Here is a 27789-nt window from a genome sequence, read left to right as displayed (position 1 = left end):
TGGTATAAGAAGAGTGCAGTGAGGAGATCCTGAAAACATGCTGATTAGGGCATTTCACTGTGTGCTCTGTTATATTTACTGAAGTGCGAGGTCACAATTGTGGAGCTTCTGCCATAGCAACCAATCAGATTTTATGTATTTATCTAGTACCTTTTAGAAAAAGAGAGCTAGAATCCGTTATGGGCAACACCTCCACCTCTGTAAAACTACACTTTAGTAAATGTACCCTTCATTGTGATATTGAGCTACATTCAAGTGCAAAGAGAATTCCACAATGCAGTGAGTTTTGCTGTGATTAATGTTTAAAGTGGATCCTGTTGTATTTATTGCAACATGTTTGCTGGGCAGTTTGTATATTAATGATTAGGGCTTTAGGACTATTACTGTTCAAATATTGGGTTTATTTTTATAGATGTTTGAAAAGTAGCTGGTGGTTTATTTTTGTTTTGTTTTTCCTTAAAAATATTTTAATTTGTATTAATTTCTCTGGCATCCATAAGGGATATTGGGGAATTAAAACGATGGGGTATAGCCGGGGTCCAAAGGAGCCAGTGTACTTTAAATGTCTTCAGCTGGGTGTGCTGGCTCCTCCCCTCTGTCCCCTCAAACAGGCAGTTTAGAAAAAAGTGCCCGCAGGAGAGGATGCACACTCTGGAGCTCCAGACTGTTTTTTCTTCAGTTTCTTTTAAAACTTTATTATTTTCGGTATGCTGTTTGGGCAACGGCATACCTGCACCGTGAGGGAGTTAGGGGGTGGACGTCAGAGCCGCTTCCCCGCTGCAGGACCACCGTCCTGAGAAGTTGTTGTACAGCGGGACACTGCGCCTTAGCGGTCACAATCGCAGCACGCCACACACCCCTAACATTGCCTGAAGGTGACGAGTGGTGAGTACAAACCGGGGGCCGCGTTTCTTGGTGCGGTATACGGGACTCTCCCATGGGGGACCTGCTATAGCCTCCCTATGTACACTGGCAGCGGTAGTGAAAACTAACACTTATGTGATGTTTTACACTTATATGGAGACTTTGCCATTATAAATATCTGTGAAGCTCCGGTGCAATTACAGGGGGCGGAGCTTCCTCAGAGCAGGACAAGTGGTGTTTTGGCGCCTTCCTCTGCTTACAGCTGTAACAGCAGGCACACCAAGCTCCTCCAGACACTCGGGATACACAGGAAAACTGGTACAGGGGTGTAGCAAAGGGGGAGAGCTGCTATTGTACACAGTCTGTGTCCTGAAAAGGACAAAAACTCTGGTGTTGCACCGTGCTATAACAGCTTGCAGTCTCACTGGGCTGCTTAGCTTGGGTGTGCTGTTCTTTCTGTCTCCCTCTCACAGTTAGGACAGGCTTGCTATTATATTACTTGTCTGTATGTGTTTACTGTAAACATGGTAAAACAACAATTATGCAGTGTATGTCACGCCATATTCTTTCTCTCTCCCTCTACATCTGGTTCCATATCATGTGAACAATGCAGCCAGTCCTCACAACTCAGTGAGGGGGCTGGGTGGGGGAGGGCCAAGAGCCTTCCTGGCTAGGTGCCATAAAATCCATGATGTCAGATGTGTCATCTCGGTTCACTGCCAATGCTCACAAAACTCCACAACTGCAGCAGGCTGTTGCAGACCTAGCTGCAAGGGCTGATGTTCAACAGCCCACCTCTCTAGATCAGGACCACAAAAACGTGGGTAACTTGCTTTACTCTCACTCTGATGAGGAGATACAGGAGGAGGGGGAGGACTTGGATCTTGTTACTGGGGATTCCCCCTCATTCTTGCTATACGAGACGTGTTAAAACTCCTTCTAGAGGACCCTGCAGCAGTTGTTTTTCTTAACACATAACAAACTGTCACTTTCCCTGATTCTGCACAGCTGGATGACCTGTCTAAGTTAGCCTGGAAAAATCCAGATAAGAAATATCAAGTGATAAAACTGTTTTAGCACACTTTCCCATTTGCTCCTGAAGGCAGGAAACTCTGCGAAGAACACCCGGATGTAGACGTATCAGTCACTCGCCTATCTAAAAAGGTGGTACTACCAGCTCCGGGGTCCTTTACCATAAAGGAAAATAGAGACTACACTGAAGTCTATCTACATAACGGCTGGTATATCACAAAGACCGGTCATAGCGGGTTGCTGATGACTCATGCCATTCATACGTGGGCTACTCAAATTCAAGAGGGTCTCTCGGGGGATATGTCCCTGGTCACTACGGTGACTCTCCTAAAACACATTCAAGACACTGCACGCATCCTGTGTGACTCTCTCAAGGAGATAGGCAATATTAATGCTCGGACCACTGCTATGGCAGTGTCGGTGCGCAAAGCGCCAGTAGGTAGCGGACGCAGAATCCAAGCACAGTGTAGAGTCTCTTCCTTTTTTTCAGGGGATTGGCTCTTCAGGGTTGAATTGGATACGTGGATTTCTAAAGTTACTGCGGGGAAACCCACGTTTCTCCCCTCTGGGGCCCCACCAGCTAGATGTTCCTACCCGGGGCCGTCTGCCCAGTCCTTTCGGTCTAACAGATTTAGATCTAGGGCCAGAGGAGCCTCCAATGCGACTAGAGGCACCAGAGGTAAGACGAGATCCAGCAACCGCAGGTTCTCAGGAACAGAGCACCAGTTAAGCTTCCACTAAGGCCTCAGCATGACGGTGCCCATCCATCTCTAGGTGAGAGCTCGGCTGCGTCACTTCAGCCGCATCTGGGACAGCTCATGCCCGGATACCTGGGTAAAGAACCTCATTTCTCAGGGCTACAAGCTGGACTTGAACGGCGCTCCTCCCCCAACGATTTTTCGAATCAAGCTTACCAGCATTGGAGGATATGCGTGTTATGCTGCAACAGGCCATCCTAAAGTTGGTCCAGTCCTAAGTCACTGTTCCAGTGCCACTGCAACAACAGGGAAAGGGTTATTACTCTAACCTGTTCATGGTACCGATACTGGACGGTTCAGTAAAGGCCCATTTTAAATCTCAAATCCTTGAACCCTTAAAGGTTTTTAAGTTTAAGATGGAATCCTTGCGAGCAGTGATTGCAGGCCTGGAAGAACGGGAGTTCTTGGTCTCACTGGATATTAAGGACGCTTATCTCCATATCCCGATTTGGCCACCTCACCAGGCTTACCTCCGGTTTACCCTGCTGAACAATCACTAGCAGTTCCAGGCGCTACCCTTCGGCCTGTCAACAGCTCCAAGGGTGTTCACGAAGGTGATGGCGGAGATGATGTTCCAGGTCGTCAATATTGTACCTTATCTGGACGATTTCTTGATAAAGGTGAGATCCAGGGAGCTTTCATTGTTCCATATAGACCACACTATCCAACTTCTGTCACAACATGGGTGGATCCTCAATTTACAGAAGTCCCACCTGGAGCCAACTCAGCGGCTCCTGTTCCTGGGAATGTTGGATATGGTGGCACAGAAAGTGTTCCTACCAGAGGACAAAGCGAGAACACTCCAGGAGATGGTTTGAATGGTTCTACGGCCTACTCGTATATCCATCCATCTTTGCATAAGATTGTTGAGGAAAATGGTAGACTCCTATGAGGCAATCCAGTATCGAAGGCTCCATGCCAGAACATTTCAATTGGATCTCCTGAACAAGTGGTCCGGATCACATCTTCAGCTGCACCGGATAATACAGCGGTCACCTCAGGCCAGGATTTCCCTCCTGTGGTGGCTGCAGTATTTAAACCTACTGGAAGGTCGTAGTTTCGGTATTCAGGATTGGTTCCTCCTCATGACAGATGCGAGTCTGAGAGGATGGGAGCTGTCACCCAGGGGGCTCAGTTCCAGGGCAGGTGGTCAGCCCACGAAGCCCTACTTCTGATCAACATTCTGCAACTTTGGGCGATCTACAATGCTCTGTTTCAGGCCTCTCCTCTACTCTGGGATCAGAGGATCCAAGTTCAGTCGGACAATGCCACGTCTGTGGCATACATAAATCAACAAGGAGGGACAAAAAGCAGGGCCTGCATGCGAGAGATGTCAGATACTCCTCTGGGTAGAAAGAAGAAATGCAAGAGCACTATCCACAATCTTCATTCCAGGAGAGGACAACTTGGAATCTGACTTCCTGAGTCGTCACAATCTCCACCTGGGAGAGTAGGGGCTCCACCATCAGGTGTTTCAGCAGATCATAGACCGGTGGGGCTGCACACAAATAAACATGATGGCTTTCGACTCAACAAGAAGCTTTGCTGGTATTGCACACAAACCAGGGACCCTCAGGCGAGGGCAGTAGATGCACTGACGTCGCCTTGGCCTTACCGGGTGTTCTACCCGTTTCCTCCGATTCCATTGATCCCAAGGTTGCTAAAGCGAATCAAGGAGTCCAGGCAATTCTAATTGCCCTGGATTGGCCTCTGAGGGCGTGGTTCGCAGATCTTCTGGACATGTCCAACAACCCTTGGCCTCTGCTGATGAGAAGAGATCTTCAACAAGGGCCGTTCAGCTATCTGATCTTACGCCGACTTCGTTTGACGGCATGGAGGATGAGGCTCTCAAAGGCCTTTCCAAAAAGGTTATTGTGACCATGGTTCAGGCCAGGAAGCCTGTGACGTCAAAATGCTGTCGTCATATCTGGAGAAGAAATGTCTCTTGATATGAGGAAAACGCATATCCGCCAGCAGAGTTCCACTTGGGACGTTTTTTGCTTTCTCTATCGTCCTAGTGGATGCTGGGGTTCCTGAAAGGACCATGGGGAATAGCGGCTCCGCAGGAGACAGGGCACAAAAGTAAAGCTTTCCGATCAGGTGGTGTGCACTGGCTCCTCCCCCTATGACCCTCCTCCAAGCCAGTTAGATTTTTGTGCCCGGCCGAGAAGGGTGCAATCTAGGTGGCTCTCCTAAAGAGCTGCTTAGAGAAAGTTTAGCTTAGGTTTTTATTTTACAGTGAGTCCTGCTGGCAACAGGATCACTGCAACGAGGGACTTAGGGGAGAAGAAGTGAACTCACCTGTGTGCAGGATGGATTGGCTTCTTGGCTACTGGACATCAGCTCCAGAGGGACGATCACAGGTACAGCCTGGATGGTCACCGGAGCCTCGCCGCCGGCCCCCTTGCAGATGCTGTAACATGAAGAGGTCCAGAATCGGCGGCAGAAGACTCCTCAGTCTTCTAAAGGTAGCGCACAGCACTGCAGCTGTGCGCCATTTTCCTTTCAGCACACTTCACACGGCAGTTACTGAGGGTGCAGGGCGCTGGGAGGGGAGCGCCCTGGGAGGCAAATGAAAACCTATTTGGCTAAAAAATACCTCACATATAGCCTCCGGGGCTATATGGAGATATTTAACCCCTGCCAGAATACACTAAAGAGCGGGAGACGAGCCCGCCGGAAAAGGGGCGGGGCCTATCTCCTCAGCACACAGCGCCATTTTCCTTGCACAGCTCCGCTGGTCAGGACGGCTCCCAGGTCTCTCCCCTGCACTGCACTACAGAAACAGGGTAAAACAAGAGAGGGGGGGCAAAATAGTGGCAAAAATTATATTATAAAAGCAGCTATACAGGGAGCACTTATTATAAGGCTATCCCTGTCATATATAGCGCTTTTGGTGTGTGCTGGCAAACTCTCCCTCTGTCTCCCCAAAGGGCTAGTGGGGTCCTGTCTTCATTAAGAGCATTCCCTGTGTGTCTGCTGTGTCGGTACGTGTGTGTCGACATGTATGAGGACGATATTGGTGTGGAGGCGGAGCAATTGCCAAATATGGGGATGTCACCTCCTAGGGGGTCGACACCAGAATGGATGCCTTTATTTATGGAATTACGGGATAGTGTCAACACGCTAAAGCAGTCGTTTGACGACATGAGACGGCCGGACAATCAGTTAGTGCCTGTCCAGGCGCCTCAAACACCGTCAGGGGCTGTAAAACGCCCTTTGCCTCAGTCGGTCGACACAGACCCAGACACAGGCACTGATTCCAGTGGCGACGGTGACGAATCAACCGTATTTTCCAGTAGGGCCACACGTTATATGATTTTGGCAATGAAGGAGGCGTTACATTTAGCTGATACTACAGGTACCACTAAACAGGGTATTATGTGGGGTGTGAAAAAACTACCTATAGTTTTTCCTGAATCAGAAGAACTAAATGATGTATGTGATGAAGCGTGGGTTGCCCCCGATAAAAAGATGCTAATTTCAAAGAAGTTATTAGCTTTATACCCTTTCCCGTCAGAGGTTAGGGCGCGCTGGGAAACACCTCCTAGGGTGGATAAGGCGCTCACAGGCTTATCAAAACAAGTGGCGTTACCCTCTCCTGAGACGGCCGCACTTAAAGATCCAACAGATAGGAGGATGGAAAATATCCAAAAAAGTATATACACACATACAGGTGTTATACTACGACCAGCTATAGCGTCAGCCTGGATGTGCAGTGCTGGAGTAGTTTGGTCAGAGTCCCTGATTGAAAATATTGATACCCTGGATAGGGACAATGTTTTACTGTCTTTAGAGCAAATAAAGGATGCATTTCTTTATATGCGTGATGCACAGAGGGATATCTGCACACTGGCATCACGGGTAAGTGCTATGTCCATTTCGGCCAGAAGAAGTTTATGGACGCGACAGTGGTCAGGCGATGCGGACTCAAAACGGCATATGGAAGTTTTGCCGTATAAAGGGGAGGAGTTATTTGGAGTCGGTCTATCAGATTTGGTGGCCACGGCTACAGCCGGGAAATCCACCTTTTTACCTCAAGCTACTCCCCAACAGAAAAAGACACCGACTTTTCAACCGCAGCCCTTTCGTTCCTTTAAAAACGAGAGCAAAGGGATATTATTCATATCTGCCACGAGGCAGAGGAAGGGGGAAGAGACACCAACAGGCAGCTCCTTCCCAGGAACAGAAGCCCTCCCCCGCTTCTACAAAAGCCTCAGCATGACGCTGGGGCTTCTCAAGCGGACTCGGGGGCGGTGGGCGGTCGTCTCAAGAATTTCAGCGCGCAGTGGGCTCACTCGCAGGTAGATCCCTGGATCCTGCAGATAATATCTCAGGGGTACAGGTTGGAACTAGAGACAGATCCGCCTCGCCGTTTCCTGAAGTCTGCTTTACCAACGTCCCCCTCCGAAAGGGAGACGGTTTTGGAAGCCATTCACAAGCTGTACTCTCAGCAGGTGATAGTCAAGGTACCTCTTCTACAACAGGGAAAGGGGTATTATTCCACTCTATTTGTGGTACCGAAGCCGGACGGCTCGGTAAGACCTATTCTAAATCTGAAGTCCTTGAACCTGTACATAAAGAAGTTCAAGTTCAAAATGGAGTCACTCAGAGCAGTGATAGCGAACCTGGAAGAAGGGGACTTTATGGTGTCCTTGGACATCAAGGATGCGTACCTCCACGTTCCAATTTACCCCTCACACCAGGGGTACCTCAGGTTCGTTGTACAAAACTGTCACTATCAGTTTCAGACGCTGCCGTTCGGATTGTCCACGGCACCTCGGGTCTTTACAAAGGTAATGGCCGAGATGATGATTCTTCTTCGAAGAAAAGGCGTATTAATTATCCCATACTTGGACGATCTCCTAATAAGGGCAAGGTCCAGAGAACAGCTAGAGAGGGGATTAGCACTGTCTCAAGAAGTGCTAAAACAGCACGGCTGGATTCTGAATATTCCAAAATCCCAGTTAATGCCGACAACTCGTCTGCTGTTCCTAGGGATGATTCTGGACACGGTTCAGAAAAAGGTTTTTCTCCCGGAGGAAAAAGCCAAGGAGTTGTCCGAGCTTGTCAGGAACCTCCTAAAACCAGGAAAGGTGTCTGTACATCAATGCACAAGAGTCCTGGGAAAAATGGTGGCTTCTTACGAAGCAATTCCATTCGGCAGATTCCATGCACGAATTTTCCAGAGGGATCTGTTAGACAAATGGTCAGGGTCGCATCTTCAGATGCACCAGCGGATAACCCTGTCTCCAAGGACAAGGGTATCTCTTCTGTGGTGGTTGCAGAGTGCTCATCTATTGGAGGGCCGCAGATTCGGCATACAGGATTGGATCCTGGTGACCACGGACGCCAGCCTGAGAGGCTGGGGAGCAGTCACACAAGGAAGAAACTTCCAGGGAGTGTGGACGAGCCTGGAAACGTCTCTTCACATAAACATTCTGGAACTAAGAGCAATCTACAATGCTCTAAGCCAGGCAGAACCTCTGCTTCAAGGAAAACCGGTGTTGATCCAGTCGGACAACATCACGGCAGTCGCCCATGTAAACAGACAGGGCGGCACAAGAAGCAGGAGTGCAATGGCAGAAGCTGCAAGGATTCTTCGCTGGGCAGAGAATCATGTGATAGCACTGTCAGCAGTGTTCATCCCGGGAGTGGACAACTGGGAAGCAGACTTCCTCAGCAGACACGACCTTCACCCGGGAGAGTGGGGACTTCATCCGGAAGTCTTCCACATGCTGGTAACCCGTTGGGAAAGACCAATGGTGGACATGATGGCGTCTCGCCTCAACAAAAAACTGGACAGGTATTGCGCCAGGTCAAGAGATCCGCAGGCAATAGCTGTGGACGCGCTGGTAACGCCTTGGGTGTACCAGTGGGTGTATGTGTTTCCTCCTCTGCCGTATAATTCTCAATACTTTTGGTATGAGAGGCAAAGAGGCGTAAGAACGATACTAGTGGTTCCGGATTGGCCAAGAAGGACTTGGTACCCGGAACTTCAAGAGATGATCACGGAAGATCCGTGGCCTCTACCTCTAAGGAGGGACTTGCTTCAGCAGGGTCCCTGTCTGTTTCAAGACTTACCGCTGCTGCGTTTGACGGCATGGCGGTTGAACGCCGGATCCTAAAGGAAAAAGGCATGCCGGAAGAAGTCATTCCTACTTTGATTAAAGCAAGGAAGGAAGTAACCGTGCAACACTATCACCGCATTTGGCGAAGATATGTTGCGTGGTGCGAGGATCTGAGTGCTCCGACGGAGGAATTTCAACTGGGTCGATTCCTACATTTCCTGCAATCAGGATTGTCTATGGGTCTCAAATTGGGATCTATTAAGGTTCAAATTTCGGCCCTGTCGATTTTCTTTCAAAAAGAATTGGCTTCAGTTCCTGAAGTCCAGACTTTTGTTAAGGGAGTGCTGCATATACAGCCTCCTGTGGTGCCTCCAGTGGCACCGTGGGATCTCAATGTGGTTTTGGAATTTCTAAAATCTCATTGGTTTGAACCACTAAAAAAGGTGGATTTAAAATATCTCACATGGAAAGTGACCATGTTACTAGCCCTGGCTTCGGCCAGGAGAGTGTCAGAACTGGCAGCTTTATCTTACAAAAGCCCATATCTGATTTTCCATTCGGACAGGGCAGAACTGCGGACTCGTCCGCATTTTCTCCCTAAGGTGGTGTCAGCATTTCATCTGAACCAGCCTATTGTAGTGCCTGCGGCTACAAGTGACTTGGAGGACTCCAAGTTACTGGACGTTGTCAGAGCATTAAAAATATATATTGCAAGGACAGCTGGAGTCAGAAAATCTGACTCGTTGTTTATATTGTATGCACCCAACAAGATGGGTGCTCCTGCGTCTAAGCAGACGATTGCTCGTTGGATCTGTAGCACAATCCAACTTGCACATTCTGTGGCAGGCCTGCCACAGCCTAAATCTGTAAAGGCCCACTCCACAAGGAAGGTGGGCTCATCTTGGGCGGCTGCCCGAGGGGTCTCGGCATTACAACTTTGCCGAGCAGCTACGTGGTCAGGGGAGAACACGTTTGTAAAATTTTACAAATTTGATACTCTGGCTAAGGAGGACCTGGAGTTCTCTCATTCGGTGCTGCAGAGTCATCCGCACTCTCCCGCCCGTTTGGGAGCTTTGGTATAATCCCCATGGTCCTTTCAGGAACCCCAGCATCCACTAGGACGATAGAGAAAATAAGAATTTACTTACCGATAATTCTATTTCTCGGAGTCCGTAGTGGATGCTGGGCGCCCATCCCAAGTGCGGATTATCTGCAATAATTGTACATAGTTATTGTTAACTAATTCGGGTTATTGTTTAGGAAGCCATCTTTCAGAGGCTCCTCTGTTATCATACTGTTAACTGGGTTTGATCACAAGTTGTACGGTGTGATTGGTGTGGCTGGTATGAGTCTTACCCGGGATTCAAAATTCCTCCCTTATTGTGTACGCTCGTCCGGGCACAGTACCTAACTGGCTTGGAGGAGGGTCATAGGGGGAGGAGCCAGTGCACACCACCTGATCGGAAAGCTTTACTTTTGTGCCCTGTCTCCTGCGGAGCCGCTATTCCCCATGGTCCTTTCAGGAACCCCAGCATCCACTACGGACTCCGAGAAATAGAATTATCGGTAAGTAAATTCTTATTTTTCCTGCAGGCTGGTGTGGATAAGGGCTTACGTCTGAACTCCATTAAGGTCCAGATTTTGTGTCTCTAAATTTTCGACCAAAAAAAAAAATTCCCCTATGCAATCCAGTGCTTTCCGACCAAAAAACGGACTTTCAAAATTCGACTTTTTGAAATTCGAATTTCAGCATGGGACCCCTTTCAGTCCGTTTTTGGTGCGGGTATTTGCGTTTTCTTATTTTGCCAAGTCCGTGGATTTATCTCTGGACCATGGTTGAGGTGAGTATTTTGAACTTTTCTTTACAGGTATCCGTGGATTCTACATGGAGAAGAGGACCGATGTCGGCGTGTGAACATAGGTAAGTGTGTGTCGACGTATGAAATAAAGTTTTACTGTCGACGGTGTGTGTGTCCTGTTTTTATTTGGGTATTTTTTTTCCAGTAGTACTACAGGTACCAGCGGGCCCGTTTTTCTCCCGCATGCTGGTACTTGTGGTTCTCCAAGTACCAGCTTGCGGGGGAGGCTTGCTGGGACTTGTAGTACTAATGGAAAAAACAATATCTTTTTATTATCACAAAGGCTCAGCCCCCCCATCCGCAGCCCATTGGATGGGGGGGGACAGCCTCGGGCTTCACCCCTGGCCCTTGGGTGGCTGGGGGGGGGGGACCCCTTGATTGAAGGGGTCCCCACTCCCCCAGGGTACCCCGGCCAGGGGTGACTAGTTGGATATTTGATGCCACGGCCGCAGGGCACGGCATAAAAGTGACCCCCGGCTGTGGCATTATCTGTCCAGCTAGTGGAGCCCGATGCTGGTGTTAAAAATACGGGGGACCCCTACTCTTTTTGTCCCCCGTATTTTTGGCACCAGCATCAGGCGCAGAGCCCGGTGCTGGTTTTAAAAATACGGGGGATCCCTGGCCAATTTTTCCCCTGCATTTTTAGAACCAGGACCAGCTCAAAGAGCCCGAGGCTGGTTATGCTTTGGAGGGGGGACCCCACGCCATTTTTTTTTCGGGTTTTTCACGTTTTTTTCCCGTTTTTTAAAATCGCGGCAAAATCCGCCAAATCGGCCGATTTTCGCCCGCGATTCTGGCGAATCCGTTTTTCATTGAATATGGTGAATCCCGGCAGGCACCTGCCGGGATTCACCTGGCGAATTTGGTCGAATTAAAAAACGGCGATAATTGCCGCGAATTCGACCGCAATTGCCTATACCCCTATGGTTACCTGTTCAGCTGTTGTTTTGTTACCTGCCGTTGCTGGTCGTTTTATGTTACTGGTATGTGAATCTCACCACTCATTGTTATGTTTCTTCTCTCAAGTTTGCCCATTCTCCTTCGGGCACTGTTTTACCTATAACTGCCTGTGGGAGGGGGTATAGAGGGGAGGAGCCAGCACACCCAGTTGAAGAAATTTAAAGTGCGCCGGCTCCTTTTATACCTGTCTATACCCCATCATACTAATTCCCCAATATCTCTTATGGACTACGAGAAAAGGATTTACCTGTAGGTAATTAAAATTCTATTTTCCAGGCTCTAGTGGACATTTTTAGAGGTTTTATTTTTGCCCCCTTTCAAATAGGGTAAATAAAGTACAGTGTACATTCTTTCTTTTTGGGGCGGAATTTAATTGGTGCTAAACTAATTTGCCTGGCCAAATCCACCCGACACCCACCACACTTCACGGCGGAGGATCTCACTCACATAGGGTAGCAAGCACTTTTAGGCAAAAGTGGGTGAATTGGGCTACCAATGCCGGCTTTTAAATGCTGCAGCCACGGTGAGTCACCCCTTTCACTCAAACTGATTCTCCCCCACACCTCTCTCTCACTCTCTCGTGTTGACTATTACTGGTGTGCCAGAGTAGGAGTAATATTTTTTTTTGTGTGTGCTGTAGAAAGTACTTGGTGTCCAACTTACATTTGCAGATACTAGCTCTGCCCTTGAAGGATTTTATTGTCCATGTCAACTTAACTTTTCCTGCCATTGGCCAATTTTAAGAAACTTCAATCAACCATTGTTACTGCTATGCTGAGGTCTAATGAAGATCACTAATACACACCGGGCTGTTAACTTCAGAATGAGCGAAGAGACTTGTTGATTTCTTGGTGCCAAAGCATACTCTCGGTTCCTGTATTGGAGCTCCAAGATCAGTACTTGGTGCTGCTGTTATCTAGGAATTCTGGTAGTAACAGTATTTGAATCCTATTGTAGTTCGGTGGAGATCCACAGCCCATTGCAGGTAACATTAAAAACTGGAAATATATTGTAGCAGAATGAAACACTTTGTGCTGACATTTAGCGGAGCATGAAAGCCTGATATGCAGCAGGTTGCCTACTGTTAATCTAAAGGCTTCTGCATCGGAAGCTATTTATTCATTTACGGATATACATAAGTGATACAGAAGTGAATGTGGCAGCAGAAAAGTAGAGGTGACTCACATTAATCACATGCTTCCTATTAGGTATGTGATTGATGTGTATGTGCCATCTGTCCTATAGTTTCACTCTTCACCCAACAAACTCCATTAAAAAACAAAACCCTTCCAAATACTGATTTTCAGTGTGAAGAAATATCTGCTCACCATTATCGCAAGCTGCATGGTCCTGAAGTTGACATTCTGGTATTAGTAGGTGGTAGAGATGGGACATCAACATCCCCATTGAATTATCCTGAGAGTTGCGGTTATATTAAGCAGAATTAATTGTCCTGTTGCAGGATGAGCTACTTTGTCATTGGTAGGGTGTCTGCTAGATGTGTACTACCCCAGTGTTTGTGATCCCCAGCCCATGCAACAGCACTTATGTATCGCAATGGTGCATAGATCTGTGTAAGGTCTAAAGCTGCCATAGCTCATCCATGACCATATTAGTGATCCACAGAATGGTAGTTGCTCAAATCATTTTATTGGTCCATCACAGGTGCATGTAAGGGAAGGCTTAATCTAGACTAGAAACAAATTCCCCCAGCACACCATAATAGACAAGTGCAGAGATCTTGGTTACATACATTTGCAAACACATGGTAAGCCATCAGCCATTACCATATTAACCAGTTATAAGTTATTTTGCCTCCACGAGATCTGCATATGCCTGCTGGTTAAGGTTAGCCGATCAGTGTGCAGTGTCATGCCCAGTTGACACTTGTCAACAGTGGTTCAGAACAAAGTTGTTGTGTGTGGTTTTTTGTTTAGTTATTTTTTTTTTATTTTTTTTTTTGTCCCTATGTATTGCCTATACACATTGGTGTAGTGATCAAAAAGTACTTTCACTTCATTGACCTCAGTACAGTCACTCCCAATGAATGCAATTAAATTAATCAGACCGCAAATTAAAATGTAGTACAAATTCTTCTGTGTTTGAAACAACTGAGTGGTATTTGCTGTAGCAGTCTAGCTGTTTATAATGTTTGGCAAAGGCATTTACTTTGACACCAATGAGTACAGGGCCTTAACTGCTTGATGTGACTGAAACCAGGAGTACGTTACCTGGCCAGCTTGCATCACATGCGACATGCTGTCCGGTTGTGTCCCCTGTCGTGTTAATGAGATTCTCAATTTACCGAAATCCCAGCTAGTACCTGCAACGCGTCTGATCTTTTTGGGCCTGATTCTAGACACAGACCAAAAAAGTTTTTCTTCCGGTGGAGAAGGCTCAGGTGCTCATAGCCCTGGTCAGGAACCTTTTAAAGCCCAAAAAGGTTTCGGTGCATCATTGCACAAAGGTTCTGGGGAAGATGGTGGCTTCATACGAGGCCATCCCCTTCGGCAGGTTCCATGCGAGGACTTTCCAATGGGACCTATTGGACAAATGGTCAGAGTCCCATCTACATATGCAGAAACGGATCACCCTGTCTACCAGGGTATCTCTCCTGTGGTGGCTGCACAGTGCTCACCTCCTAGAGGGTCGCAGGTTCGGCATTCAGGACTGGATCCTGGTGACCACTGACGCGAGCCTCCGAGGTTGGGGGGCTGTCGCACTGGGAAGAAATTTCCAAGGTCTCTGGTCAAGCCTATAGACTTGTCTCCACATCAATGTCCTGGAGTTAAGGGCCATTTACAACGCCCTACGCCAGGCGGAGGAGTGGCTTCAGAACAAACTGGTTCTGATTCAGTCAGACAATATCACGGCAGTGGCTCATGTAAACCGCCAAGGCGGCACAAGGAGCAGAGTGGCCGTGGCAGAGGTGACCAGGATTCTGCGCTGGGCGGAAGGCCATGTAAGCGCGCTATCAGCAGTGTTCATCCCGGGGGTGGACAACTGGGAGGCGGACTTCCTCAGCAGGCACGACCTGCATCCGGGAGAGTGGGGACTTCATCAAGAAGTCTTCACACAGATCGTGGATCGGTGGGGACTGCCTCAAATAGACATGATGGCGTCCCGTCTCAGCAAAAAGCTAGAGGTATTGCGCCAGGTCAAGAGACCCTCAGGCGGTAGACGCTCTGGTGACACCATGGGTGTTCAGATCGGTCTATGTGTTTCCTCCTATGCCTCTCATACCCAAGGTGTTGAGATTAATAAGACTAAGGAGGGTCAGAACAATTCTCATTGTTACAGATTGGCCAAGGAGGACTTGGTATCCGGATCTGCAAGAGTTGCTCACAGAAGATCCGTGGCCTCTTCCTCTAAGGAAGGACCTGCTGCAGCAGGGGCCCTGTCTGTTCCAAGACTTACCGCTGCTGCATTTGACGGCATGGCGGTTGAACGCCGGATCCTAGCTGGAAAAGGGATTCCGGAGGAGGTTATTCCTACCCTGATCAAGGCTAGGAAGGATGTGACATTGCAACATTATCACCGTATATGGCGAAAATGTTTCTTGGTGTGAGGTTAGAGCTGCTCCTACGGAGGAGTTCCATTTGGGCCGTCTGCTTCACTTCCTTGAAACGGGAGTGAATTTGGTCCTAAAATTAGGGTCCATAAAGGTCCAAATTTCGGCCTTATCCATTTTCTTTCAAAAAGAATTGGCTACTCTTCCTGAAGTACAGACTTTTGTGAAGGGAGTGCTGCATTTTCAGCCTCCCTTTGTACCTCCGGTGGCGCCTTGGGATCTTAACGTGGTATTAAGTTTCCTCAAGTCACCTTGGTTTGAACCACTCAAAACAGTGGAGTTGAAATACCTCACTTGGAAAGTGGTCATGTTGTTGGCCTTAGCTTCTGCAAGGCGTGTTTCGGAATTAGCGGCTTTATCATATAAAAGCCCATACCTGATTTTTCACGTGGATAGGGCAGAGTTGAGGACTCGTCCTCAATTTCTGCCCAAGGTGGTCTCATCTTTTCATATGAACCAACCTATTGTCGTGCCTGTGGCTACACGGGACTTGTAGGACTCAGAGTCCCTGGATGTGGTCAGGGCTTTGAAGATTTACGTGACCAGAACAGCTAGGGTCAGGAAGACTGAAGCTCTGTTTGTTCTGTATGCGGCCAACAAGGTTGGCGCTCCTGCTTCAAAGCAGACAATTGCTCGCTGGATCTGTAACACGATTCAGCAGGCACATTCTACGGCAGGATGCCATTGCCTAAATCGGTTAAGGCCCATTCCACTAGGAAGGTGGGCTCTTCTTGGGCGGCTGCCCGAGGGGTCTCGGCACTACAACTGTGCCGAGCTGCTACTTGGTCGGGGTCAAACACCTTTGCAAAGTTCTTTAAGTTTGATACCCTGGCTGAGGAGGACCTCCTGTTTGCTCAATCGGTGCTGCAGAGTCATCCGCACTCTCCCGCCCGTTTGGGAGCTTTGGTATAATCCCCATGGTCCTTACGGAGTCCCCAGCATCCTCTAGGACGTTGGAGAAAATAGGATTTTACTTACCGGTAAATCTATTTCTCGTAGTCCATAGAGGATGCTGGGCGCCCGTCCTAAGTGCGGACTTCTTCTGCAAGACTTGTATATAGTTATTGCTTACATAAGGGTTATGTTATAGTTGGTTGGTCTTGAACTGAGGTTATGTCACTTGTTCACACTGTTAACTGGGTAGTTTATCACAAGTTATACGGTGTGGCTGGTATGAATCTCGCCCTTAGGTTACGTAAATCCTTTCCTCGTACTGTACATATCCTCTGGGCACAGTTTCTCTAACTGAGGTCTGGAGGAGGGACATAGAGGGAGGAGCCAGTGCACACCCAGAATCCAAAGCTTTCTTAAAGTGCCCTATCTCCTGCGGAGCCCGTCTATTCCCCATGGTCCTTACGGAATCCCCAGCATCCTCTACAGACTACGAGAAATAGATTTACCGGTAAGTAAAATCCTAATTTCTGTAACGTCCTAGTGGATGCTGGGGACTCCGAAAGGACCATGGGGAATAGACGGGCTCCGCAGGAGACAGGGCACTTTAAGAAAGAATTAGGATACTGGTGTGCACTGGCTCCTCCCTCTATGTCCCTCCTCCAGACCTCAGTTTAAATCTGTGCCCGGACGAGCTGGATGCACCTTAGTGAGCTCTCCTGAGCTTGCTTAAAAAGAAAGTATTTTGTTAGGATTTTTTATTTTCAGAGAGATCTGCTGGCAACAGACTCTCTGCTACGTGGGACTGAGGGGAGAGAAGCAGCCCTACTCACTAGAAGATAGGTCCTGCTTCTTAGGCTACTGGACACCATTAGCTCCAGAGGGATCGTGCACAGGAAACGCACCCTTGGTCGTCCGATCCCGGAGCCGCGCCGCCGTCCCCCTCGCAGAGCCAGAAGACAGAAGCCGGCGTGAGAAGCAAGAAGACTTCGAAATCGGCGGCAGAAGACTCTAGTCTTCATATGAGGTAGCGCACAGCACTGCAGCTGTGCGCCATTGCTCCCACACACTCCGGTCACTGTAGGGCGCAGGGGGGGGGGGGGGGGCCCTGGGCAGCAATTAGGTACCTCTTGGCAAAAGCAGCATATATACAGTTGGGCACTGTATATATGCATGAGCCCCCGCCATTATTTTTACACAACGCGGGACAGAAGCCTGCCGCTGAGGGGGCGGGGCTTCTTCCTCAGCACTCACCAGCGCCATTTTCTCTCCACAGCTCCGCTGAGAGGATGCTCCCCAGGCTCTCCCCTGCAGAATCACGGTAGAAAGAGGGTAAAAAGAGAGGGGGGGCACATAAATTTGGCGCAAAAACAGTTATACAGCATGATTCTGGACACAGACCAGAAGAAGGTTTTTCTCCCGACTGAGAAGGCTCAGGAACTCATGACACTGGTCAGAGACCTCTTAAAACCAAAACAGGTGTCTGTGCATCACTGCACGCGAGTCCTGGGAAAGATGGTGGCGTCATACGAGGCCATTCCCTTCGGCAGGTTCCATGCGAGGACCTTTCAATGGGATCTGTTGGACAAGTGGTCCGGATCGAATCTACAGATGCATCGGCTGATCACCCTATCCCCCAGGGCCAGGGTGTCTCTTCTGTGGTGGCTGCAGAGTGCTCACCTTCTCGAGGGCCACAGATTCGGTATTCAGGACTGGGTCCTGGTGACCACGGACGCAAGCCTCCGAGGGTGGGGGGCAGTCACACAGGGAAGAAATTTCCAGGGTCTGTGGTCAAGTCAGGAGACTTGCCTTCACATCAATATCCTGGAACTAAGGGCCATATACAACGCCCTAAGTCAAGCGGAGACCCTGCTTCGCAACCAATCGGTGCTGATTCAATCAGACAACATCACCGCAGTGGCTCATGTAAACCGCCAAGGCGGCACAAGAAGCAGGGTGGCGATGGCGGAAGCCACCAGAATTCTTCGATGGGCGGAGAATCACATACGAGCACTGTCAGCAGTGTTCATTCCGGGAGTGGACAACTGGGAAGCAGACTTCCTCAGCAGACACTGCCTCCACACGGGAGAGTGGGGACTTAATCAAGAAGTCTTCACGCAGATTGCAAGGCGATGGGAACTGCCACAGGTGGACATGGCATCCCGCCTCAACAAAAAGCTACAGAAGTATTGCGCCAGGTCAAGAGACCCTCAGGCGATAGCTGTAGACGCACTAGTGACACCGTGGGTGTTCCAGTCGGTTTTTGTGTTTCCTCCTCTTCCTCTCATACCCAAGGTGCTGAGAATCATAAGCAAAAGAGTGAGAACAATACTCATTGTTCCGGATTGGCCAAGAAGGACTTGGTATCCAGAGCTACAAGAAATGCTCACAGAGGACCCATGGCCTCTACCTCTAAGACAGGATCTGTTACAACAGGGGCCCTGTCTGTTCCAAGACTTACCGCGGCTGCGTTTGACGGCATGGCGGTTGAACGCCGGATCCTAGCAGAAAAAGGCATTCCGGATGAGGTTATTCCTACGCTGATAAAGGCTAGGAAGGACGTGACTGCTAAACATTATCACCGTATATGGCGAAAATATGTTGCTTGGTGTGAGGCCAGGAATGCCCCTACGGAGGAATTCCAGCTGGGCCGTTTCTTTCACTTCCTACAGTCGGGAGTGACTTTGGGCCTAAAATTGGGGTCCATTAAGGTCCAGATTTCGGCCCTATCCATTTTCTTTCAAAAAGGACTGGCTTCTCTTCCTGAAGTTCAGACGTTTGTAAAGGGAGTACTGCATATTCAGCCCCCGTTTGTGCCTCCAGTGGCACCTTGGGATCTTAACGTGGTGTTGAGTTTCCTGAAATCACACTGGTTTGAGCCACTTAAAACTGTGGAGTTAAAATATCTCACGTGGAAGGTGGTCATGCTATTAGCCTTGGCTTCGGCTAGGCGTGTGTCAGAATTGGCGGCTTTGTCATATAAAAGCCCCTATCTGGTTTTCCATATGGACAGGGCAGAATTGCGGACTCGTCCGCAATTTCTACCAAAAGTGGTGTCATCTTTTCATATGAACCAACCTATTGTGGTGCCTGTGGCTACTCGTGACTTGGAGGATTCCGAGTTACTGGATGTAGTCAGGGCTTTGAAGATTTATGTAGCCAGAACGGCTAGAGTCAGGAAAACTGACTCGCTGTTTATCCTGTATGCATCCAACAAGCTGGGTGCTCCTGCTTCAAAGCAAACTATTGCTCGCTGGATCTGTAACACGATTCAGCAGGCTCATTCTGCGGCTGGATTGCCGCTTCCAAAATCAGTAAAAGCCCACTCCACAAGGAAGGTGGGCTCTTCTTGGGCGGCTGCCCGAGGGGTCTCGGCATTACAGCTTTGCCGAGCGGCTACTTGGTCAGGTTCAAACACTTTTGCAAAGTTCTACAAGTTTGATACCCTGGCTGAGGAGGACCTTGTGTTTGCTCATTCGGTGCTGCAGAGTCATCCGCTCTCTCCTGCCCGTTTGGGAGCTTTTGTATAATCCCCATGGTCCTTACGGAGTCCCCAGCATCCACTAGGACGTTACAGAAAATAAAATTTTACTTACCGGTAAATCTATTTCTCGTAGTCCGTAGTGGATGCTGGGCGCCCGTCCCAAGTGCGGACTTCTTCTGCAATACTTGTATATAGTTATTGCTTAAATAAGGGTTATGTTATGGTTGCATCAGAGTTATCTGATGCTCTGTTGTTGTTCATACTGTTAACTGGATAAGTTTATCACGAGTTATACGGTGTGATTGGTGTGGCTGGTATGAGTCTTGCCCTGGATTCCAAAATCCTTTCCTTGTACTGTCAGCTCTTCTGGGCACAGTTTCCTTAACTGAGGTCTGGAGGAGGGACATAGAGGGAGGAGCCAGTGCACACCAGTATACTAATTCTTTCTTTCTCTAACGTCCTAGTGGATGCTGGGAACTCCGTAAGGACCATGGGGAATAGCGGGCTCCGAAGGAGGCTGGGCACTCTAGAAAGATTTAGGACTACCTGGTGTGCACTGGCTCCTCCCACTATGACCCTCCTCCAAGCCTCAGTTAGATTTCGTGCCCGGCCGAGGTTGGATGCACACTAGGGGCTCTCCTGAGCCCTTAGAAAGAAAGTATAGTTTTAGGTTTTTTTATTTTCAGTGAGACCTGCTGGCAACAGGCTCACTGCAGCGAGGGACTAAGGGGAGAAGAAGCGAACTCGCCTGCTTGCAGCCGGATTGGGCTTCTTAGGCTACTGGAAACCATTAGCTCCAGAGGGATCGACCGCAGGCCCAGTCCTTGGTGTTCGGTCCCGGAGCCGCGCCGCCGTCCCCCTTACAGAGCCAGAAGCAAGAAGAGGTCCGGAAAAACGGCGGCAGAAGACATCCGTCTTCACCAAGGTAGCGCACAGCACTGCAGCTGTGCGCCATTGCTCCTCATGCACACTTCACACTCCGGTCACTGAGGGTGCAGGGCGCTTGGGGGGGGGGGGTGCCCTGAGCTGCAATAAAAACACCTTGGCTGGCAAAAATACCACAATATATAGCCCTAGAGGCTATATATGTGGTAAATTCCCCTGCCAGAATCTAGAAAAAAGCGGGAGAATAGGCCGCGGAAAAGGGGCGGGGCTATCTCCCTCAGACACACTGGCGCCATTTCTCCTTCACAGATCCGCTGGAAGGAAGCTCCCTGGCTCTCCCCTGCAGTCTACACTTCAGAACAGGGTAAAAACAGATGAGGGGCACTAAAATTGGGCGCAATACATATATAATATAAAAAGCAGCTATAGGGGACATAACTCAGTTAGTCCCTGCATTATATAGCGCTCTGGTGTGTGCTGGCATACTCTCACTCTGTCCCCCCAAAGGGCTTTTGTGGGTCCTGTCCTCATTCGGAGCATTCCTTGTGTGTGTGCGGTGTGTCGGTACGGCTGTGTCGACATGTTTGATGAGGATAATGATGTGGAGGCGGAGCAGATGCCTTTAGAAGGGATGTCACCCCCTGCGGGGCAGACACCTGAGTGGATGGGCTTATGGAAAGTAATGAGTGCACGTATTGACTCCTTATATAAGAAAATCAACGACATGCCAAATGTGGGACAGCCGACTTCTCAGCTCGTGCCTGCCCAGGCGTCGCATGGGTCGTCAGGGGCTCTAAAACGCCCGCTACCTCAAGCAGACCCAGATGTCGACACTGATACTGACACCAGTGTCGACGACGATGAGTCAAACCTGATGCCCACTAAGGCCATTCACTGTATGATTGAGGCAATGAAAGAGGTGTTAAACATTTCTGATATAACTACTGGTACCACTAAAAAGGGTATTATGTTTGGAGAGAAAAAACTACCCGTAGTTTTTCCCCCATCAGATGAATTAAATGAAGTGTGTGAAGAAGCGTGGGCTTTCCCTGATAAAAAATTGGTAATTCCTAAGAAGGTACTAATGGCGTTACCTTTCCCGCCAGAGGATAGGTCACGTTGGAAAACACCCCCTAGAGTGGATAAAGCGCTCACACGTTTGTCTAAAAAGGTGGCACTACCGTCTCCGGATACGGCCGCCCTCAAGGAACCTGCTGATAGAAAGCAGGAGGCGATCCTGAAGTCTGTATATACACACACACAGGCATTATACTTAGGCCAGCTATTGCGTCAGCTTGGATGTGCAGTGCTGCCGCTGCTTGGTCAGATAAACTGTCAGAAAAGACACATTAGACAGAGACACGATCCTGTTAACCATAGACCATATAAAAGACTCAGTCTTATATGAGAGATGCACAGAGGGAAATCTGCCGACTGGCATCTAAAGTAAGTGCATTGTCCATTTCTGCTAGGAGAGGCTTATGGACTCGCCAGTGGACAGGAGATGCAGATTCTAAAAAGCACATGGAAGTGTTGCCATATAAGGGTGAGGAATTATTTGGGGATGGTCTCTCGGACCTAGTTTCCACCGCAACGTCTGGGAAGTCAGCATTTTTACCCCATGTCCCCTCACAGCCTAAGAAGGCGCCGTTTTATCAGGTTCAGTCCTTTCGGACCCAGAAAAACAGGCGTGGAAAAGGCGGGTCTTTTATGTCCAGAGGCAGAGGTAGGGGAAAAAGGCTGCAACAAACAGCAGGTTCCCAGGAGCAAAAGTCCTCCCCCGCTTCCTCTTCCAAGTCCGCCGCATGACGGTGGGGCTCCACAGGCGGAGCCAGGTACGGTGGGGGGTCGCCTCAAAAATTTCAGCGATCAGTGGGTTCGCTCACAGGTGGATCCCTGGATCCTGCAAATAGTATCTCAGGGGTACAAGCTGGAATTCGAGGTGTCCCCACCCCACCAGTTCCTAAAATCTGCCTTGCCAATTGCTCCCTCAGACAGGGAGGCGGTGCTAACGGCAATTCACAAGCTGTATTCTCAGCAGGTGATAATCAAGGTACCCCTACTTCAACAAGGCCGGGGTTATTATTCCACACTATTTGTGGTACCGAAACCGGACGGTTCGGTGAGACCCATTCTAAATTTGAAATCCTTGAACACATACATAAAGAAATTAAAGTTCAAGATGGAATCGCTCAGGGCGGTTATTGCAAGCCTGGACGAGGGGGATTACATGGTATCCCTGGACATCAAGGATGCTTACTTGCATGTCCCCATTTACCATCCTCACCAGGAGTACCTCAGATTTGTGGTACAGGATTGCCATTACCAATTCCAGACGCTGCCGTTTGGACTGTCCACGGCACCGAGGGTATTTACCAAGGTTATGGCGGAAATGATGATACTCCTTCGAAGAAAGGGAGTTTTAATTATCCCGTACTTGGACGATCTCCTAATAAAAGCGAGGTCCAAGGAACAGTTGTTGGTGGGAGTAGCACTATCCCAGGAAGTGCTGCACCAGCACGGCTGGATTCTGAATATCCCAAAGTCACAGCTGGTTCCGACGACACGGCTACTGTTCCTGGGTATGATTCTGGATACAGTCCAGAGAAAAGTGTTTCTCCCGGAGGAGAAAGCCAGGGAGTTGTCATCTCTAGTCAGAGACCTCCTGAAACCAAAACAGGTATCAGTGCATCACTGCACGCGGGTCCTGGGAAAGATGGTGGCTTCTTACGAAGCAATTCCCTTCGGCAGGTTCCATGCCAGAATCTTTCAGTGGGACCTGTTGGACCAGTGGTCCGGATCGCATCTTCAGATGCATCGCTTAATAACCCTGTCTCCAAGAACCAGGGTATCTCTACTGTGGTGGCTGCAGAGTGCTCATCTTCTAGAGGGCCGCAGGTTCGGCATACAGGACTGGGTCCTGGTGACCACGGATGCCAGCCTTCGAGGCTGGGGGGCAGTCACACAGGGAAGAAACTTCCAAGGACTATGGTCAAGTCAGGAGACTTCCCTTCACATAAATATTCTGGAACTAAGGGCCATCTACAATGCCCTAAGTCCAGCAAAATCCCTGCTCCTACACCAGCCGGTGCTGATCCAGTCAGACAACATCATGGCAGTCGCCCATGTAAATCGACAGGGCGGCACAAGAAGCAGGATGGCGATGGCAGAAGCCACAAAAATTCTCTGATGGGCGGAGAATCATGTACTAGCACTGTCAGCAGTGTTCATTCCGCTAGTGGACAACTGAGAAGCAGACTTCCTCAGCAGACACGACCTCCACCCGGGGGAGTGGGGACTTCACCCAGAAGTCTTCCAGATGCTGGTAAACCGTTGGGAAAAACCACAGGTGGACATGATGGCGTCCCGTCAACAAAAAGTTAAAAAAATATTGCGCCAGGTCAAGGGACCCTCAGGCGATAGCTGTGGACGCTCTAGTAACACCGTGGGTGTACCAGTCGGTTTATGTGTTCCCTCCTCTGCCTCTCATTCCAAAGGTATTGAGAATAATAAGAAAGCGAGGAGTAAACACAATTCTCGTGGTTCTGGATTGGCCAAGACGAGCGTGGTACCCAGAACTTCAAGAGATGCTCTCAGAGGACCCGTGGCCTCTACCGCTCAGACAGGACCTGCTACAGCAGGGGCCCTGTCTGTTCCAAGACTTACCGCGGCTGCGTTTGACGGCATGGCGGTTGAACACCGGATCCTAAAGGAAAAGGGTATTCCGGAAGAAGTCATTCCTACGCTTAAGGCCAGGAAAGATGTTACGGCAACGCATTATCACCGCATATGGCGAAAATATGTTGCATGGTGCGAGGCCAATAAGGCCCCAACAGAGGAATTTCAACTAGGTCGATTTCTGCATTTCCTGCAAGCATGAGTGGATATGGGCCTAAAACTAGGCTCCATTAAAGTACAGATCTCGGCTCTGTCGATTTTCTTTAAAAAAGAACTAGCTTCAGTACCTGAAGTTCAGACTTTTGTAAAAGGAGTGCTGCATATTCAGCCCCCGTTTGTGCCTCCAGTGGCACCTTGGGATCTCAACATGATGTTGAGTTTCTTAAAATCACATTGGTTTGAGCCACTAAAAACCGTGGATCTGAAATATCTCACGTGGAAAGTGGTCATGTTATTAGCCTTGGCTTCAGCCAGGCGAGTGTCAGAATTGGCGGTTTTATCATGTAAAAGCCCTTATCTGATTTTCCATATGGATAGGGCAGAGTTGAGGACTCGTCCCCAATTTCTCCCTAAGGTGGTGTCAGCGTTTCACCTGAACCAGCCTATTGTGGTGCCGGCGGCTACTAGTGAATTGGAGGACTCCAAGTTACTAGACGTTGTCAGGGCCCTGAAAATGTTTCCAGGACGGCTGGAGTCCGAAAATCTGACTCGCTGTTTATCCTGTATGCACCCAACAAGTTGGGTGCTCCTGCTTCTAAGCAGTCTATTGCTCGCTGGATTTGTAGTACAATTCAGCTTGCACATTCTGTGGCAGGCATGCCACAGCCAAAATCTGTAAAGGCCCATTCCACAAGGAAGGTGGGCTCATCTTGGGCGGCTGCCCGAGGGGTCTCGGCTTTACAACTTTGCCGAGCAGCTACTTGGTCAGGGGCAAATACGTTTGCAAAATTCTACAAATTTGATACCCTGGCTGAGGAGGACCTGGAGTTCTCTCATTCGGTGCTACAGAGTCATCCGCACTCTCCCGCCCGTTTGGGAGCTTTGGTATAATCCCCATGGTCCTTACGGAGTTCCCAGCATCCACTAGGACGTTAGAGAAAATAAGAATTTACTCACCGGTAATTCTATTTCTCGTAGTCCGTAGTGGATGCTGGGCGCCCATCCCAAGTGCGGATTGTCTGCAATACTTGTAAATAGTTATTGTTAACAAAAGGGTTATTGTTGAGCCATCTGTTGAGAGGCTCAGTTGTTTTCATACTGTCAAACTGGATATTGTATCACGAGTTGTACGGTGTGATTGGTGTGGCTGGTAAGAGTCTTACCCGGGATTCTAAATCCTTCCTTATTATGTCTGCTCGTCCGGGCACGGTGTCCTAACTGAGGTTGGAGGAGGGTCATAGTGGGAGGAGCCAGTGCACACCAGGTAGTCCTAAATCTTTCTAGAGTGCCCAGCCTCCTTCGGAGCCCGCTATTCCCCATGGTCCTTACGGAGTTCCCAGCATCCACTACGGACTACGAGAAATAGAATTACCGGTGAGTAAATTCTTATTTAAAGTGCCCCGTCTCCTGCGGAGCCCGTCTATTCCCCATGGTCCTTACGGAGTCCCCAGCATCCACTACGGACTACGAGAAATAGATTTACCGGTAAGTAAAATCTTATTTTAATCTATTACTAAAATACTTTCTCTGACGTCCTAGTGGATGCTGGGAACTCCGTAAGGACCATGGGGAATAGCGGCTCCGCAGGAGACTGGGCACAACTAAAGAAAGCTTTAGGACTACCTGGTGTGCACTGGCTCCTCCCACTATGACCCTCCTCCAGACCTCAGTTAGAATCTTGTGCCCGGCTGAGCTGGATGCACACTAGGGGCTCTCCTGAGCTCCTAGAAAAGAAAGTATATTTTAGGTTTTTTATTTTCAGTGAGATCTGCTGGCAACAGACTCACTGCTACGAGGGACTAAGGGGAGAAGAAGCGAACCTACCTGACTGGAGATAGTTTGGGCTTCTTAGGCTACTGGACACCATTAGCTCCAGAGGGATCGAACACAGGACCCGACCTCGATCGTTCAGTCCCGGAGCTGCGCCGCCGTCCCCCTTACAGAGCCAGAAGCATGAAGATGATCCTGGAAATCGGCGGCAGAAGACTTCGGTCTTCAACAAGGTAGCGCACAGCGCTGCAGCTGTGCGCCATTGCTCCTCATGCACACCTCACACTCCGGTCACTGATGGGTGCAGGGCACTGGGGGGGGGGGGGGGCGCCCTGAGCAGCAATATTAACACCTTGGCTGGCAAAAAATCACAATATATAGTCCCAGAGGCTATATATGTGATAAATACCCCTGCCAGAATCCATAAAAAAAGCGTGAGAAAAGTCCGCCGAAAAAGGGGCGGGGCTATCTCCCTCAGCACACTGGCGCCATTTTTTCTTCACAGTGCAGCTGGAAGACAGCTCCCCAGGCTCTCCCCTGTAGTTTTCAGGCTCAAAGGGTTAAAAAGAGAGGGGGGGCACTAAATTTAGGCGCAATATTGTGTATACAAGCAGCTATTGGGGGAAAAATCACTCAGTTATAGTGTTAATCCCTGCATTATATAGCGCTCTGGGGTGTGCTGGCATACTCTCTTTCTGTCTCCCCAAAGGACTTTGTGGGATCCTGTCCTCAGTCAGAGCATTCCCTGTGTGTGTGCGGTGTGTCGGTACGGCTGTGTAGACATGTTTGAGGAGGAAGGTTACGTGGAGGTGGAGCAGATGCCGATAAATGTGATGTCGCCCCCTGTGGGGCCGACACCAGAGTGGATGGATAAGTGGAAGGTATTAACCGACAGTGTCAACTCCTTATGTAAAGGGCTGGATGACATAACAGCTATGGGACAGCCGGCTTCTCAGCCCGCGCCTGCCCAGGCGTCTCAAAGGCCATCAGGGGCTCAAAAACGCCCGCTACCTCAGATGGCAGATACAGATGTCGACACGGAGTCTGACTCCAGTGTCGACGAGTTTGAGACATATACACAATCCACTAGGAACATCCGTTGCACTCGGCAATGAAAAATGTGTTACACATTTCTGACATTAACCCAAGTACCACAAAAAAAAGGGGTTTTATGTTTGGTGAGAAAAAGCAGCCAGTGTTTTGTTCCCCCATCAGATGAGTGAATGAAGCGTGGGTTCCCCCGATAAGAAACTGGTAATTTCTAAAAAGTTACTGATGGCGTACCCTTTCCTGCCAGAGGATAGGTCACGTTGGGAGATATCCCCTAGGGTGGATAAGGCGCTCACACGTTTGTCAAAAAAGGTGGCACTGCCGTCTTAGGATACGGCCACTTTGAAGGAACCTGCTGATAAAAAGCAGGAGGCTATCCTGAAGTCTGTATATACACACTCAGGTACTATACTGAGACCTGCAATTGCCTCAGCATGGATAGTGCTGCTGCAGCGTGGTCTGATACCCTGTCAGATAATATTGATATATTTGCCGGCTGGCATTCAAAGTTAATGCAATGTCCATTCTGCCAGGAGGGTATTAGGGACCCGGCAGTGGACAGGTGATGCTGACTTTAAAAGGCACATGGAGGTTCTGCCTTATGAGGGTGAGGAATTGTTTGGGGATGGTCTCTGGGACCTCGTATCCACAGCAACAGCTGGGAAGAAAATATTTTACCTCCGGTTCCTCACAGCCTAAGAAAGCACCGTATTATCAGGTACAGTCCTTTCGGCTTCAGAAAAGCGAGCGGGTCAAA

At 49.1% G+C, this 27789-nt stretch overlaps 1 protein-coding gene across 3 annotated transcripts in view; it reads left to right on the top strand.

The window, feature by feature from the left end:
• The window catches only part of SS18 (SS18 subunit of BAF chromatin remodeling complex), a 92989-nt gene that overhangs the window by 9150 nt on the left and 56050 nt on the right, over positions 1 to 27789 (top strand). The window lies entirely within an intron of this gene.

The sequence above is a fragment of the Pseudophryne corroboree genome, chromosome 5 (assembly GCF_028390025.1).
Source record: "Pseudophryne corroboree isolate aPseCor3 chromosome 5, aPseCor3.hap2, whole genome shotgun sequence".
In the NCBI taxonomy this organism is placed as follows: Eukaryota; Metazoa; Chordata; class Amphibia; order Anura; family Myobatrachidae; genus Pseudophryne; species Pseudophryne corroboree.
Note: the sequence above shows the minus strand (reverse complement) of the source record. Positions and strands in the feature narration are given on the sequence as shown.